Below are 16,117 nucleotides of genomic sequence, written 5' to 3' on the forward strand. Positions count from 1 at the left end.
CCCCTCCAATTTGTTATACATGCCTGAATGAATGTTAATGGGGTCACATAGCTCTTTGAACTGCTGCTGACAGAACAATAAAGAGTTCCTGTGGTTTTCAAGAAACAGCACAGTATAATTTTGCTTGCTTTGCAAGGGCATTTCTTAATGATATCATTATACCCTCTAAACTCCTGGTCCACTCTCAGAAACTCACAACACTTCAAATGACAAGTTACCTTCTCTTCTCCCTGGGAGAATTGAATCTCAATTATAATTTATAATGTTTTACTTACTCAGTGAATATTCCTTTTCTGTGCCTCTAAGAGGTGCCAGCTATGGTATTTTAATGAAGCACCCCTGCTTTAGAGCCTCTCTATTCCGAAACTGGAACAACAGCATTTAAAGAGCTAGACCTTTTACCCACTTAGCTGAGTGGGGAAGGCAAATAGATTCCATTTGAACTGTCTTAAAAGACAATGAAAATAACTTAGATTTGTCTCTGTTCCAGAGATGTTACACCTGAATAGTATTGCCTGAGAATGTATAAATAACTTTACCAGTAAATTCTTGTCATCTGTGGTAAAATTAATTCAAAAGTTTAAATTATTTTATTTTGACTGCTTGCACTCCCTTGAGCTCGTTTATTTTGCAAAGATATTCTAGGCAAAATAGCTCAAGAATGTTTGTTAAACTAACAAAATAAGTTAATTTTTATTAGCTTGAGTAAATTTATTTGGTATCTACCTCTAAGGACTGCCCAGCTTTGTGTGTGCATACAGGGAAAAAAAATAAAAAACAACCTTTTGTAGTAATGTATTCCTTTTCTTTGAAGCCTGTGCAGAAAGTACATCTGTAAGATGCCAGGTTTAGACAGAATGAAAGAAAAAGTCAGGAAATAAGCTTGCATGCTTATAGGAGATCTTGCAAATTAGTAATCTTTGATGATTTTTTTTTAATTGGAAATTTTACATACTACAAATTCTGTAATAACATCAGAACATGATTTTCATAAATTAGCTGTCAGCAGCAGAGTGTTTTATTGGACACTCACATGGTTGAAAATTAATACATGAATTAAAGGCACTTCTGAGCAGTTTGTTGTCAGGCTGCAGTTTCCCCTCAGAGAAGTAACTCAGATCTGGGCCTGCCCAAATTGCCCTGGACTGGTCAGTAAATATCCATGCCTCTGGCATAAACAGGGGCAAGCAATCAGGATTTCAGTGCAGTGAATGCTCAATTATGTCACCAGCAAAACAAACCTGATTGTGGTAACGACAGGCAAAAATCGTTGTCTCCTTTGTTTTGTATTTTTGTATATTTGGGAGGTGGTGTCCAAACCCAGAGAGCCAAGCCCATACCACCTCTCCCCAGAGCCCAGAGGCTGTGTTTTCAAGGCAGGCCTCTTTCATCTGGGTTGGTTGGCACACTAAAAGAAGATATGAAATAACTCTTGGCAGGAACATTTCACTAACAATGAAACATCTGTTGATTTCTGTGTAGATTATATCCTTTTGAGAAACCTGCCACCCCAGTAGGGACAGATTTAGAAGATGTGACATAGGTGAAGACTTTCATCCCTTCTGATTTCTTTGCCATTCAGCTGTTGTTGCATGTGAAGCTGATCTTGAATCCTTTAAAAGATTCAAAATGCTGTTTGAACATGCTAAATGCAGCAAACCATCAACTTGAAAATTATTTGTCATTTTCTTTTCATCTACCTTTTTGTACTTTCAGTCATGAGCTGACTTTTCCCTTGAATTTCTCCAATCATTAAAGCACAGCAGAACTTCACAAGCTGGAGTGTTGTTACACTGCCATGATGGGACATTTTGTGAAGCAGAACAGTTAATGCCATGTCTCTTTTTTTTAGTTGAGTTTTGGGGTTTTTTTTTGGTTTGTTAGTTGGGCAGTTTTTTGTTCAGTGTCAGAATGATGTAAATTAGCTCTACAGCTATACATCAAACATAAACTTCCTGTTGGGAAGTAGTTTATCAGCTAACTGAGGATCTGATTCTGTTCAATATGGTTGAAATGAGCAAACAAACAGCCACTATCTCTCCCTGATCTCCCCCAAAAGAGGGGAAAAAACTAATCCTGGAATGAAATAAAAATGTCTGAGCCAATGCTATGTAAGCTAACAGGAAATCATTAGATATATACTGCCCACCCTCTCCAAGCTACACATTTCATTTTGAAACAAATCTGTACTTGGAGACATCAGTAATTATTTCCATTTATTTTCTGCTTCAGCGATATGTAAAGCTGCAGTTTTGATATAGCTTGCCAAATGCCTCTGTTGATTTACATGAAAGGTTCACAGGAGGCAGAAATATTTGCCTGAGGGATAAAAATAAACATAGTCAAGCAAACAAGATGCTAGTAAAAATGTAGTACATTCTGAAATTCAGTGGAAAACTGACAGTGTTTTTCCCTGTGCTTATCTAAGCATAACCATGGCAGAGTTTGGTGGATCAAATGCATGGGGCATCCAGTCACCCCCACTAATCCATCACCTGCTCCTAAGAGGCACTGTGACTCGTTTGCAGAGGACAGAGTGAAGACCTGGTGGGTAGGGTCAGGAGCTGCTGAGCTGAAGGTCTATTTATCCTTTTGTAATGCTGGAGTGAGCACTGCTGCTGATGGGAAGAGCAGGGAGGGGAGAACCACAGAGCCTTTTTCTCCATTCTCCTGAGCAGCCCCACACACAATCCCAGTGTCCTGGTGTCAGGGAAACCAGAGACTGTGACCATGAGATGAAAGGTGGGCTCAGCACTATTACTCCTCTGACCAAAAACCAGGAGCAGCAAAAGACCCCTGAATTCCCCAGCTGGAGCTGCACTCTGGCAGAAAACCACAGTCTTCCCCAGTGTTTTCAACTTTACTGGAGTTCTGCACAAACCACAGGAATCAAAGGGGAGAGAGTTCCATCCAGATCCCTCCTGCTACTGCTGCTTTCTACCTGGCTCTCTTTGAGGAGTGCATGGAAAGCTCACAGCAGGTCCTCTCCTCCAGGTGGGCAAGAGACTGCCAGTCAAAGCAGCTGCTTCATAATATGCTTACTGTCTCCCTCTGAAAACATCCAAAAACCCAACACTCCTCTCTTTTATCTCCTTTGCCCCATGGATTTTTTTTAACAGATATGGCAGTGCAAACAAAAAATTTAAAACCCTTATTTTGCATTTGCAGTCTAGGTTTTGAGTCTTTGAGGTGCTTGCATTTAATGCCTTCAAGATTTTGTTGGCTTCCATGAACACTGGAAAAAAATTCTCCCCATTTGAATAAAAGCCAGCCAAGTTTTCATGCAATATCTCAGGAACTTAATGCTCAGTCTTTAAGAGAATCTTTGAAAATCACAAAGTTCATTGCCAGTGCTGATTCTGTGTCTCCACAGAATATGTTTTACATACATCCTCCCTCCCTTGCAAGGCTCACTTGTGAGCTGGCTGCTGCTGCTGGCCTCACCGAAGAGACAGCTGTGTTGGATATGGTTGTGATGGGAATGTGGTGGTGGTTTGGTTGGATGGAGGAAGAGGAGAGATGGATGGAGAGGCACAAGTTCTCTCAGCCAAATAACACAAAGCATATATTGCCCTAAGCAAGGTTTCGTGATCAGCTCCATCACTTCCCTCATTGCCAAACTCACATCAGTGTCTTTTCTAATTGGAAATGTGGTTTATTTTCAGCTAAAGCAGCTCATTACAAAAGACATCCTCCTTTGGATGTAGTCTAAAGGACTCTCTTTGGTGTACAAGATGTACCAAGACCCTCAATGCTCACTTTTGCAGGGACAATGAGGGATGTTTTTTTCTCTCAGACTGAAAGGTCAATATTTAGGAAATCATTTTCTCCCTCTTTACATCAGAGGAATGGGGCTTACCTTGAGCATGAAGAGCTATGTTGTCATTTGTTCACACTAGCACTGAATAATCAGACCAAAACATCAAGCTTGATTTTACTGCCACTTGCACACCTTCTGAACTCCCATAAAATGGGGATACTTGAACAGGGAAGAGCCTGATGTTATTGCTGATTTAGCTGGAAAAACAGCTCATCTTGTCCATTAAATAATGGACACAGTTTTCTTTGGAGACCATAAATTCAGAAAGTTGTTCTAGTGATATTAGAGAGAGCCCTTAGCCTTCCTGTTGAAAGACCAGTTCTGACCAGAAAAGAGTGATGTGTGCTATCAGCCACCACAGCATCTTCTCTAGGAGTGCAGTAGATCCTCCACCACCTGAGCTGTGCTAGTGAAGGCTTTCAGGCTTACTTGTAGTTGTGTGCTAGCCCTAGCTGGATTTACTGGGCAGTTTTCAGCCTCCACTTCCTGAAAATTTAGTTCAGACTTTTGCTGAACCAAAATTCAGAAAGTCCAGACCAGGTTTCCATCTTGCTTTATTCTAGCATTTAAAGCTCTACATGGCTGGAAAACAAGATCTTCTACTGGTTCAGTTCCACTCCATAGCTTTTCAAATGCACAGTGTACTTCTACTGCTGTAAGCTCTGTTGTACCCTGGGTTTTTTGTCCCAGTCTTTAACACTGGCAGCAATGTAAGGCTAGGAGGAAAATTAACAGGTACAGCTTAAAAGGAAGCACGAGTTCCTGTACCAAAACAAGAACTTTTTGAATAGGAAAAGGTCTAAATGAGGAACCTAGCAGGGTTTTGTTACCTGTGAGGTCCTTGTACCTCCTCACACAGCTATTTTATCACAAAAAATGGAGTAATAAGGTGTTGATCCATAACTGTATCTACACAGTGTCTTAGTGTGCTATAAATGGAGGAGAACAAAATGTCTTTTCCAAAGGTGGAAACAGGTTTAATAAAGTGTTTAATCAAATAAGCTGCATTCAGATTGCAATGATAGATCTCAATGGGAAGAAAAAAATGGTTCAGTGAGAACTCTGCATCCTCCATGAGAAAGGCAGAATGGATAAGCAAGCATCACTAAGGTAGCACCCCTGGTGTAAGTGGAAAGGAAAAAAATGTTTTAATTTGAAAAGCAACTGTGTGCTATCAAGAACTGGTAGTGAGTTTTTGTTCTCTGCCTTGTGTTCCACTCATCATGACTTTAAAGCCTCCTGCAAAACAAGAGAGATTTTTGCTGACACAGGAGTCTGTCAGCAGGCAGCTGGGCTTCGGGGCACTCAGTCAATGGCATGGCAATTATTTACAAAGAAGAACAAGTAACCTCTAATTCTTTGGGTCTCAGTTGCCTTTCACCTCCCCCACCTTCTTCACAAACACAGAACTAAAGAGAGGAAAATAAACCTATAAAGGCTTTCACTGTTGTTAGAGGTAAGAGGTGGGGGAAGGAAAAAATTACATGTGCATTTTCTGCAGTTCTATTTTCTAAATCCTATAAAAAAGGAAGTCCCAGATCTAATTGTAGAGTAAAAGTAAGGAAATACAAGGTCTAAATGCATCTGGTTTTCCTAAAATAGATCTTACTTTTTCGTCTTTCCGTCTTTTTAAAGTCTATTTCTAGAAACTGCAACCTGTATTTAGGCTCTCCCTGTGAGATGCAGGAGTTGGGTCATTCCCTCTGGGGGAGCAGTAGGGGAAGAGGTGCTGTAGTGGAGGAAGGTGGGCTCAAAATCCCGTGGAAGTTCATTGTGGTGGGTGTAGATGTTGGCAGATGGTTCAAGCAGAGGTGAGGGGTCCAAAGATGAAGAGCTGAGCAGCCATCACTGCCAGGAGACCAGCGTTTGGGGTTCCTGACCATGGAGTGGTGAGGGATGGCAGTGGCAGTGGCAGTCTGGAAGGGAAGAGCAGGAAAGCTGCGGGGTTTAGGCAGAAGGAAGTTTGGAGCAGAAGGTTGGAAGAACTGAGAAGACTCAGAGTTAGGTGGTGCTCCAGATAGCCTTTTGGGTCAAAGAGGATGGGTGGTCTGGTATGCACCGAGAACTTATGGAAATTCTGATCCAAATTGGATATGTGGAATTATAAAAACCCAGGAACTGGAACTTTGGAGTGATAAGGGCTGTGGGCTGTTGTTCAGTGGAATGGGTAAGGGGTCTCCAAGATTGTTAGGCCAAAAGGGATAGGCAAAGCTTAACAGGTTGTGTGGGATATCTGTGGCCCATGACTCAGGTGTTCTTGCAGTGATCCTGGTTTGAAATGGGAAACACATGTCACAACCTTTGGCAAAGGAATCTTCCTTTTTCCATATCACCAGGGCCACTAGGGTCTGTCAGATGATCTACAAGAAGCCTGAAAGTGCAATAAAGCATTTAGTCAGCTTTAATATTTCATAATATTGCACAAAGTCTATATCTGGACCTTGTTGATCACCCTAAATATAGAAAAGAGAGTTGTTTAAAGCAGGAGGGGGGTGTGGAGGTTGCCCTCCCTTTATCACTCTCTCAATTAGCATGTGAAGCCAGAAGGATCTTAACACTACATCCGAAGGAAAATGCCATCAGTATTTTAAGTAGCTACCATCCTTATGAACAGTCAGGGGGGGTTTTCTCACTCCCCAGATCTTCTTCTGGCAACATGCTCAGCACCAGCTGGCCTCCATCACTCCTAGGAGTGCCTTTCTAGTACCAAAAGCTCACAGCACCGCATTTCACTGAATCATCATTTTTTCTAGCACAGTTTGTGTGTATTCATACATAACAGTTCTTTGAAAAAAGGTCAAGGCTATGATTTTGAATAAGCTAATTGGAGTTGAAAGCAGTGTCAGCTCCAGAACAAGTTCTGAGGACAGAAGCGAGCGTGCCTCTCTGCCGCAGTACCTTGCTCTCCACCAGTCAGCCTCCTAGAGTTAGAGCCCATAAATTCATAAGCCTCTTAATAATGTAGACACTAAAGGACTGCTATTTCTTTTTATTTTATCTTTTGCTTACTGAGATTGGAAGGATTTCTGCTTTGAAATCTCAAAACCCCTAATGATTGGCTGCATATGCTTCTGTATTCCTAAATTATTCATTTTTCTCACCTCCTGATCGGGAGCCTTCCCCAGGTGCTGGTAACAAACACGTTAAAACTTTAATTTGCCCAATGTTTATTGTAGCTACAACCATAAAAATAAGAATGTTATACTTGTTCATAGCTTAATCAATACCCTTAGCTCTTTCTCTACCTTTGGATTTTATAAATTTAATTGTCAATACTGCAGTGCAGGTACATTTCCTAAAGGTTATCAGAAGATTTGAAGATATGTGTGGCTACTTTAATCTAGATTTGGAAAATACGCCTTGTGTTACTCTATTTATTTTGTTCCTTATATCCTCCAATTCCAACCCTCAAAGTCCCCCTCCCTCCCTACCTCACAGAAGTACTTTGCTGCTAGAGTCATTCATGGAGAGCTAGAAAATTATTCTACAACATGCACACGTACCCCAGACAATAGAAAAGATGGTTGCCACACGGGCTTGTAAAGCTTTTGACATGTCCTACAGCATGGGAAAGCAATTACATTTTCTAACTTTTGGATTAAGAGTGTGAGGGGTGAAAAGCAAAACCCCTTTTGCAGTCATGGTCCGGGCTGCAGGATCTCTTTGCTGTAAATCTAGTATTAATCCCCTGTGCCTTTCTAAACACTCCTACACAAGTCATAAAATGGCACTGCTCAGCAGTAGCCACCTTCCTGACAGCAGTAATTGAGGTACAAACACCAGTCTGTTCAGATATTTTTATAAATACAAACATATATCCACACATATGCACATACATCGGGTGATGGTGGCTCGATGGAGGTCTCTTCCAGCACTGATGTTCTGCTGCAGCTCCAGTGAGCTCCACACAGACCTCTCTCTGCATTACTGGAATTGCTGCAGGACTGTCAGGAACATGGATCAGCCACCTCAGTTCATGTTCTCCAAGAGCCCAAAGGCCCTGTGGGATCTGCTGTCATCTCAAAGTGTCACGTCCTCACAAATACAGATTTGCACAAATGTTATGAGAAAAATTGCACAAAGAGAACTTTCCTGTGCAGACAAGGTTTTACTCATGGCCATGCAGAGCTTCTGTTTGTCATCAGCTGTATGACAAACTGTATAACTCTTTTTTTCCCTGATGAATAAGTTTCTAATTTTGGAAAACACCTGTGGACCATTTCTATGTATGTACGAGTGTGGGCTTTGTTTAGCAGAGGTCTTTAATAAGAACTGCAAGATTTTGCCTTCTGAAGAAGCAGCACTGTGGAAGTTTTACTGCTGACTTTACAATAAACTTGTTCAAATATGTCTCAGACACATTTTTGCCATAGTCGCCATTATTTTCATTGAATCACAGTTTTAAAATTTTACATATATTGAGACTAAGAGTAATAAGAATAACATGCAACTAATTTTCTTTAGGCCATATACAATTAATTCAGCCATTTACCAGCTATTTTAATTTCAAAAGTTGCAGGTATTTCATAGCATTTGATATTTTAGGCACTCCTTTTCTCCTTCTTTGAATATTGATAAGATTCCCTTCAGGGAAAGTGGTAGGATACTTTGATTCATGAGTTATATTTTGCAATAGAGGCAAAAATATGAAATAGAAACTTCCTTTTCCTTAAGTTCATAAAATCAAGAGTCATTTTCTCTAGGGCCATTTTGTCTTCCATCCACTAGCTTAAAGAATTTGTATCCATTTGAATTTTGCCAACAGCAAGAGCTGACAAATAAATGTAACACATACACAAATTCCCAGAACTGACAACAAGGGCAAATCTTTTGCTGACTTCAGAACCAAAGATTTCAGCCTAGTAAGTAATTTTGAATTATTTGCCATTCTCAGACTTCATAGTAAAGGGACTAAAAACAAAAATGTGAATCCAGGAATCTGTTGGTACCATCTTTTTGAACTGCAGATACTCATTTATGTTTTCAATGGTTAATACATTTATTACAGGAAAGAGTAGTATTTCACTTCATTGAAGTTCATGCATTTTTCCTCTGTTGGCTGGTGTCTGTCTTTCTTTCTAGCTGTGATTGACATTTATGACAACTTGCAAATAAATAAACAATTTCTGAAATAATATTATTGCTATTTCAGCTGCATATACAACTGTGCAGAAAAAAACCAAAACAAATTTTAAAAATCCATACTTCTTTATGAACTGAGAGTGAGTAGCTGTAATTAAATAAATGCTCTTCCTGTTGCAATGATGCTTTGTTTCTCACCTCCTTACCTACTGGTGTCTGGTCAGGGTAGGAGAGCAGGACAGATGTGCATAAGAGGCTAAAGTTGTACAGCTGATAGTGGTTCCAGATGTCGTGGGATTTCTCCCTTTTCCCTGTGTCTGGTAAGTCATTCCACAGAACTTGCACCTGTGTGAATTTATGGGTGAGGGACATTGTTTTATCAGAAGATCATCTCCCAGAGAAGGAAGGTAGCTTGTTGCTTGTTGCACAAATTTTTTGCACCTCTCTGCACCTAGGTCAGGATATGAGATCCAAGGACTAAGAGGGAGCACAGATGTTGTCAGTTCCAGAGTGGACAACAGAAGGAGACCCCTCAGGGAGACCCTGAAGGAAGAGTCTAAGGGACTTCTTGAGAGACACTCATCGTGCTTGCTGCTCCTCTGAGCCATTCTCCTCCCTGTTTGCCAGTGCACTTGCTGGAATAACTGCCTTTCCTCAGAGGTCTGGAGGACATGATTAAAAAATGTAGCTCCCAAGAACACAGATGTTCCACTTTCAGCATCCAGTTGCTGGTATTTCTACCAAATGCCTGGGAAGATCTCAAGAGGACTGAGTTCTGTTCATGTAGCCTTGTTTGTGTTCAGTGCTCCTCTTCAGCTGGGCAAAATCCCTCATTTTTGCCTGAGGCTCATTAACCTGGGTTAATAAACTCTCATTATCCAAGGTTTCCTCAATCGACTGCTGAATTGATGATGAGCCTTCCAATACATGGCAACATCAGAGAGAGAGGTTTAACATCATGTAATTAAAATCCCCATTATTCTAGCATGAAGGTGACTGAACTGACACAGAGCAAACTATGCCTACTAATTCAGAAAATAATGATGCAGGGTGAAAGCACTCAGCACTTCTCCCATCAGGAGGTCCTCCTATGCCTGTGCAGGACACAGCCTAAGGAACTTCAGATGCTGGGAGAGACAAACAGGTCATTTAGAACTGGAGACTGAGTCAGGAGAGGTACAGAGTACAGCTTATCTAGACTGCAAGAGAAGGGACAAAAGATAATCAACTTAAGACCTAGTTGTGAGCTAAATGAGATTGATGTGAAGGAAAGAGTGCTGCTTCAGGTGTGGTGTGGCACATCCCCACAGCATCATGTGGAATTACTAAATTAGGCCATGTGTAGTTGAGGGATGCACTCTGTGATGAGGTGTTGGGATGATTTGGTACTCTTAGACTTGTCTTGTTGACTCATTTCCTTCCCTTTTAAAAGTCAAATTATTTTTCTAAATGTCAACTATATGTTACCATCCTGGGCATGTGTCATCCCTGTCCCAGTGTCCAGGGATTTTGAGGAAAATCTTTGTCATTGAGTTGTCCTTGAGCATGCTGATTTATAAACTACGTATATTAAAATAATGTGCCTAGGTAGTACCTCTGTTGTATTTTTCTCAGGATTTTTAGATCTTTGTCTCTTAAGTGAAATAGAGACTGTAAAATTATTTTGAATGTATTAAATGTCCCAGGACAAATAGTTTAAAGCAAAACAGTCGTGACAAGAAAGAAAATGAAGATGCTTAGATATGTATTTATTATATCAGAAATTGAACTCAACAGGGGATGGTGCAAGTGATAATAACCAGCCTGATTAATTCAAAGTCATGTGCTAATATTGTTACTAAAGCAAAACTTTATCCCCTATCTGTTCATGTCTGGGCAGGTGATTTCTGGCATCAACAGAGAATGATGGACTTTTAAGAGCAGATTTGAATTTATTTCCAATCAAGGTTATTTGCCAATGGGATTATGAGATTGCTCAAGTCAGTTCAACCAAGCAACTTTACACATTTAAAAATTTAGACCAATTTAAGAATATCAGTACATTTCAAAGTTAGTTTGTCCAGATAACAAGTAAAACTGTGTTAAGACTACTGATAATATAAAAAAAGCGTCCAGTCAGGAACAACTCCAACTTTAGACCAATCCATGCTATAGTGCTCGGAGACAAATGAGGGAAACAGGAACAGAATTGCTTCCCAGTTTCCAAGGTTTTCAGTCAGACCTGTCTGCTTAGCACTAGAACTTCACAGCCTGCAACTCCTCTGTGTTTAACAGCAGGAACAGCACTTACCCTCTAACATGCATTCAAGTCATATGCCTGAATCGTTCTGAGGGTGTTTGGTGTCTGGACAGATTTTGAATATATACCAGCTATAGAGTTGGGAATAATAGCTGAATTTTCAATATCATTACTAAAATCAGTAACTGAGAGAGCTTATCACAGAATATCAGACTGGATGGATTGTGGGTCCAGCCTCAGTCCCTTTGTGCTATTATGGAGAAGGTGATCTGGAAATCAAATTATAATTTCATACTGTACATATCACCTTTTCCATGTAAAATATGTGCCATAAGTTTAACAATTAAACTATTCTATACAGTGCTTAATTAAAATTCATCCTCAGGGTGACAATAGGATACCTGCAGCAGCTTAATATGGGAGACATCTACATAATGCAGCAAAACCACAGGGCAGGATGATGCAGACATTTTTTCCTGCTACACCTGCTTATACCTGTTTTTTTTTTTCATTAATTAAATGAACAGCTCACCACAATCCAACAAATATTCCACTGGCCAAAAAGACATGTATATCATTAGACCACATTCCCAGACTGTTTTTGTTCAGATTCTGCCATAAAGAAGTACTTCTAATGCTCAATAAAAGTAAAATATTATCTTGAATTTTGACAGTGATTCATACTGACAGCAGCTCACATGATCTGCACAACAAAGAGTACTATCGGGTGTTCATGAGTTCATAGACCAAAAATGTTAATGACATTGAATAAGTTGTTTATTCATTGTGGCCACAAACCACACTGAATGCTTCATTACACACTTAATGACTAGAGATGAACAAATTGATTTTCTAAGTCGTTGTCCCACTATTACAGTTGGAAAAGCAATTGTTGTGGGTCAAAACAAAACAGAAAACACCCAGTTCATTCTTTGACCTGCAAAAGGCTTAATGTCATTTTTGAATGTTTCTTTCTCCCTTTTCATATCACACTGGAGCTACACATCAAAACAAAACTTAGAAATAATTCAGTTTGTGCATTTGCTTGATTTTTCCCTCATCCTTTTTTTGGCAAGATGCTTCATCAGATAAATACAAGTAGTTTCCATCAATCTTTTGTTTCTTTAGTGAATAAACCACTTTCTTAACCAATTCTGACCACATGGGTCTTGTCTCTACAGTTGAAGCAGACAGATGCTCTATTACACCACTCACTAGTGCCAGTCTGAAAATTGGATAATTTCTCTGGTGACAACCACTCGAGCTAAGAAAGCCCCTCAAGCTGTGTGTAAATACGTTATTTAAAATATGTTCCCATGTTGGTGTAGCTGTGTAGCTTTCCTGAACAACTTTTGACTCAGACAGCTCGATATTACTAGAAGCTATCTTCCAAAATAAGTGCTTTTTTGTAGTTGTGGTCCAGCTGTTGCTGCCTGAAACAAATTGGTACCAAATTGTATCCCCTTGCAGCGTGAAAAAACTGGATAGCACTGGGTGGAAGAGTAGATGTCCTTCACTGAGGGATGCAGAGTTTCAATTTAGTCGTGTTGTTGGCAAAATAATTTCTTGTTTGCCTATCTAAAGGGTTAAATGGTCACGTAAGAATGCTTAAGTGTTATAAAGGGCTTCCTGTGGTTTCCCAGTCTGGAGATTGTTTACTTTGCAGAATAGATAGTATTGCCAGGGCCAAGGGAGAGGAATATTTAAGTGCTCCCTGCGGATCAGGAAACAGAGAGAAGTCCTGAGGCAGAGGGTTGACCTATGGTGGGGATATTCCTGTCTAATGAAGAAGGCTGTGCGTGTGCCCTATGTAAGCAGGGCAGACTGCGCCACGTTGCTTCTCTCAACCAAGCACAGCAAGCCTTCAGCATTCTGGGAGGCTTCAGTGAATTGCTTCCTCCAAGAGGTTGAATTAAGCTTTATGGGCATTGTGGATTGTTGATTTTTTCCAAAACCCAAAGGGTTTTATGGATGAGACATTCTGTTTTACTAGAATAGATTTTTTTTTATGATTGCTTGTTTCTATCTTCACCTGTTTTGAAACTGCACAGAAAGTGTGTTGAGTAGCTGCGAATGCAACAGTGGTTTTAGTGGAATTTTTAGAAAGTACACTTTATTGCATTCCCAGGAATAAAATCAGGAATAAAGACAGCTATAAAAACAAAGAGCACTGGAATAAGGGATGTATTCTACCTTCTAGAAATTACTGTAGTCTTCATGATCTTTCAGAATCAACATTTCCTCTACCATTCTAGGTATATTAGTATAAAAAATGGTAAGGAATTCCTAAATAAGTTGTATTTTGGTAAACTGAGATAGCTTTAATATCCTTTTCAACCCTTTCACTTTACACTGAGTTCTCCTAAACACCTACCAGTATCAGGAGGTGCAGAAATACTGCAGCAGATTACCAGAATGGCAAGTGCTGATCTTTCAAATGGCAAGTGCTTCCAGGTGAAGTGACATGTTGTGTTCTCTTTCTTTGAAAATTGGTTTTTTTACAATTAATCATGAAAAAAGCTGAAAATATCAGCTTTTGTTCAACCCTTAGGAAGCCCACATGCCTCAGGCTCAGAAGTGAGTCTAAAAAGGAAATGTCAACCTAATGAAAAACAAGCAAGTGTTTTGAAAAGCCACAGTTTGTACTTGTAAATGTTCAGCACCAGAGTGCTGAGCCAGGTCAGGCTCTCTGGTTGTCCAAGGAGCTCTGCTACCATTGTGTCCTGAGGTCATTGTCACACCATGAAATCTGCTCAGCAGCTCTCAGCTCCAAGGATGACTTGCAAAATTATCTACTATGTATGAAAAATGTGATCATAAAGATCCTGAATTTTTTTAAAGAAGTTTATATACCTTGTTTAAGCCCTGCATGGGAATGAAGAGCTCTCGCAGGATTCACTAGTGTCTGAGCAGTACATGTAAAATTCTCCTGGCTAGCACTGAAATGTTCCTGGAGCACACATGATATTACTCACAGGATGGTACCTGACTCGAGACATGAAGGAGGAGGAACTGAAAGAACTTTGTAGTACAAAATTTGGGATCCTGATTCATGCTCTCAGGAAGTAATAGGCTTGGCCACCTCCACAGTATTGCTTTCTGTTATTTTTTTCCAGTGGAAAATCTTGAACAAGATCCAAAGAGTCCCAAAGGAATATTTCAAAGAAACAAGTGATTATTATTGGCAATACTAAAATATGCTGAAAAGGCAAAACCAGAGAAAAGGAAATCATGACAGTGTTCCCTTCCCTTTTTCATAACAAACCCAGGACAGCATTGCAGATGACTGGGTCCCTTCTGTTTTAGTAAGAAATGTTTTGATTAAGAAAGCTAAACCTTGCAATTTATTCCTAAGGTGTAAAACATCTTCAAAACTTCCATAATTTTAGTTAATTCTTTTTTTTTCCATCCATAGATTGGAGAGTTATGACCTAATTGTCATTAGAGAAGAGACATCATTTGAGACAGAAAAATATCTTTCAGGAAAAAAGCAAACACAGGAAGCCCTTAACTGAACAATGAGAGTACTCTGTGAATATACCAAATTTTATCCTGGTTTTGTACTGCTTCTTTTAGCCACTGCCAAAGATAGGGTGTTGGATTTGCTGGGTTTGGCTCAGCAAGGACCCTCCTATTCTTTTATGAAAGTTTTTTTTTTTTTTTAATTGAATTTGAGCATGAAAGTGTTGTGATCCTGATCATTTGTTCTGTTGTTAATTACTCAGAGGCAAATAAAAGTCAATCAGAGATCACACTGGTGTCAGCTGTTATTAAGCAAGTAAAGTCAAAGGATGGAAGAGAAGGAAGCAATGTTCAGATCTAGTTGTGTGACTTGTGAAATTTTCTGATCTTGTATTTTCTGCTTTCCCTGGCAACAAAAAGACCAAATAACATTCATGTGCCAAACCCAAGGGCACCTGGGTCATTGATCACCTGTGCAGGCCCACCTTTAAATGTTGCCAGAGCCATACGTCCTTTGAAGAGCAAAGGAGGTAGCACAAGGGAAAAATGTAGAAAGCAATCTTAGAGAGGAAGGTAGCCTCAGAATTTTCTGAGAACATGGCCTCACAGGAGACCACTGAGACAATGGAGAGGGGTTGCAAAGATGGCAAGACAGAGTTTTCAATGTACACTTTGATTTAATGCAAAGTAAAGCAGAAGGTGAGCAGATTCTCATGCAAATGTCCAAGGTGTCAAGTCATCACAAGACTCTTCTGCCAGACATGTTTGATCCCTTTCATTTTGCTTGACGGATATTCCCTCTGGTGGTCTCACATAGAGATGATCTGTCAGCTCTCCTTTGTGGGCATCGACCAGTGAACACAGTCCTTCAAGATATCAATGTGATCAGTATATGGTGTTAGTTCCATTTAAATGTCAGATTATTTCATCATTCCAAACCCATGACAATGAAGGCACCTTTTAAAATACACTGCCTTAATATCACAGGTGTTTCCTCAAAGTGTGATACCACAAAGTATGAAAAGAAATATTAGGTTTTTAGGGGAGGCTCCTGCAGGAAGAGCCACTGCAATATGTTTAAAATGCAAAGTCATATCTGCCACCTCTCCAGCCCCCTGGATCACCATTGAAACCCCCCCAATGTTGGAGTCCTGCTTGCTGCATTTGTCAGCATGTCTGGAGTCACACCACAATGCTGAACAGCATGGCAAAAACTCATGGCTCAAATCTTCCCTCCTGCTTTGTTGCCAGTTCCACCAAAACATACTTGTATTATATACTACAAAATAAGCAAAACCAGTACAAGGCTGAAGAAAAGCTTAATATGTAAAATCAGATGTAAAGTAGAATTAGATGGAGAAGTTCCTAATTCTCCTCACTGGTCAGAGCCTCAAGGCCAGAGTCATTCAGAACTTTGCTGTTTTGACGAACAAATCTGTAAACTGAAGCCATTGGGGCTGGGACTGTACTTTGGAGCTGCAGTTTCTACTGACATTAAAATCTGTCATAAAGCC

The 16,117-nt window shown here is 40.0% G+C and overlaps 1 protein-coding gene across 1 annotated transcript in view; it reads left to right on the plus strand.

Annotated features, from left to right (window-relative positions):
• Positions 1-16,117, plus strand: part of CLVS1 (clavesin 1) — a 98,649-nt gene that overhangs the window by 44,629 nt on the left and 37,903 nt on the right. The gene's annotated exons all lie outside the window — the stretch shown is intronic.

This window comes from Haemorhous mexicanus, chromosome 1, assembly GCF_027477595.1.
Source record: "Haemorhous mexicanus isolate bHaeMex1 chromosome 1, bHaeMex1.pri, whole genome shotgun sequence".
Classification (NCBI taxonomy): domain Eukaryota; kingdom Metazoa; phylum Chordata; class Aves; order Passeriformes; family Fringillidae; genus Haemorhous; species Haemorhous mexicanus.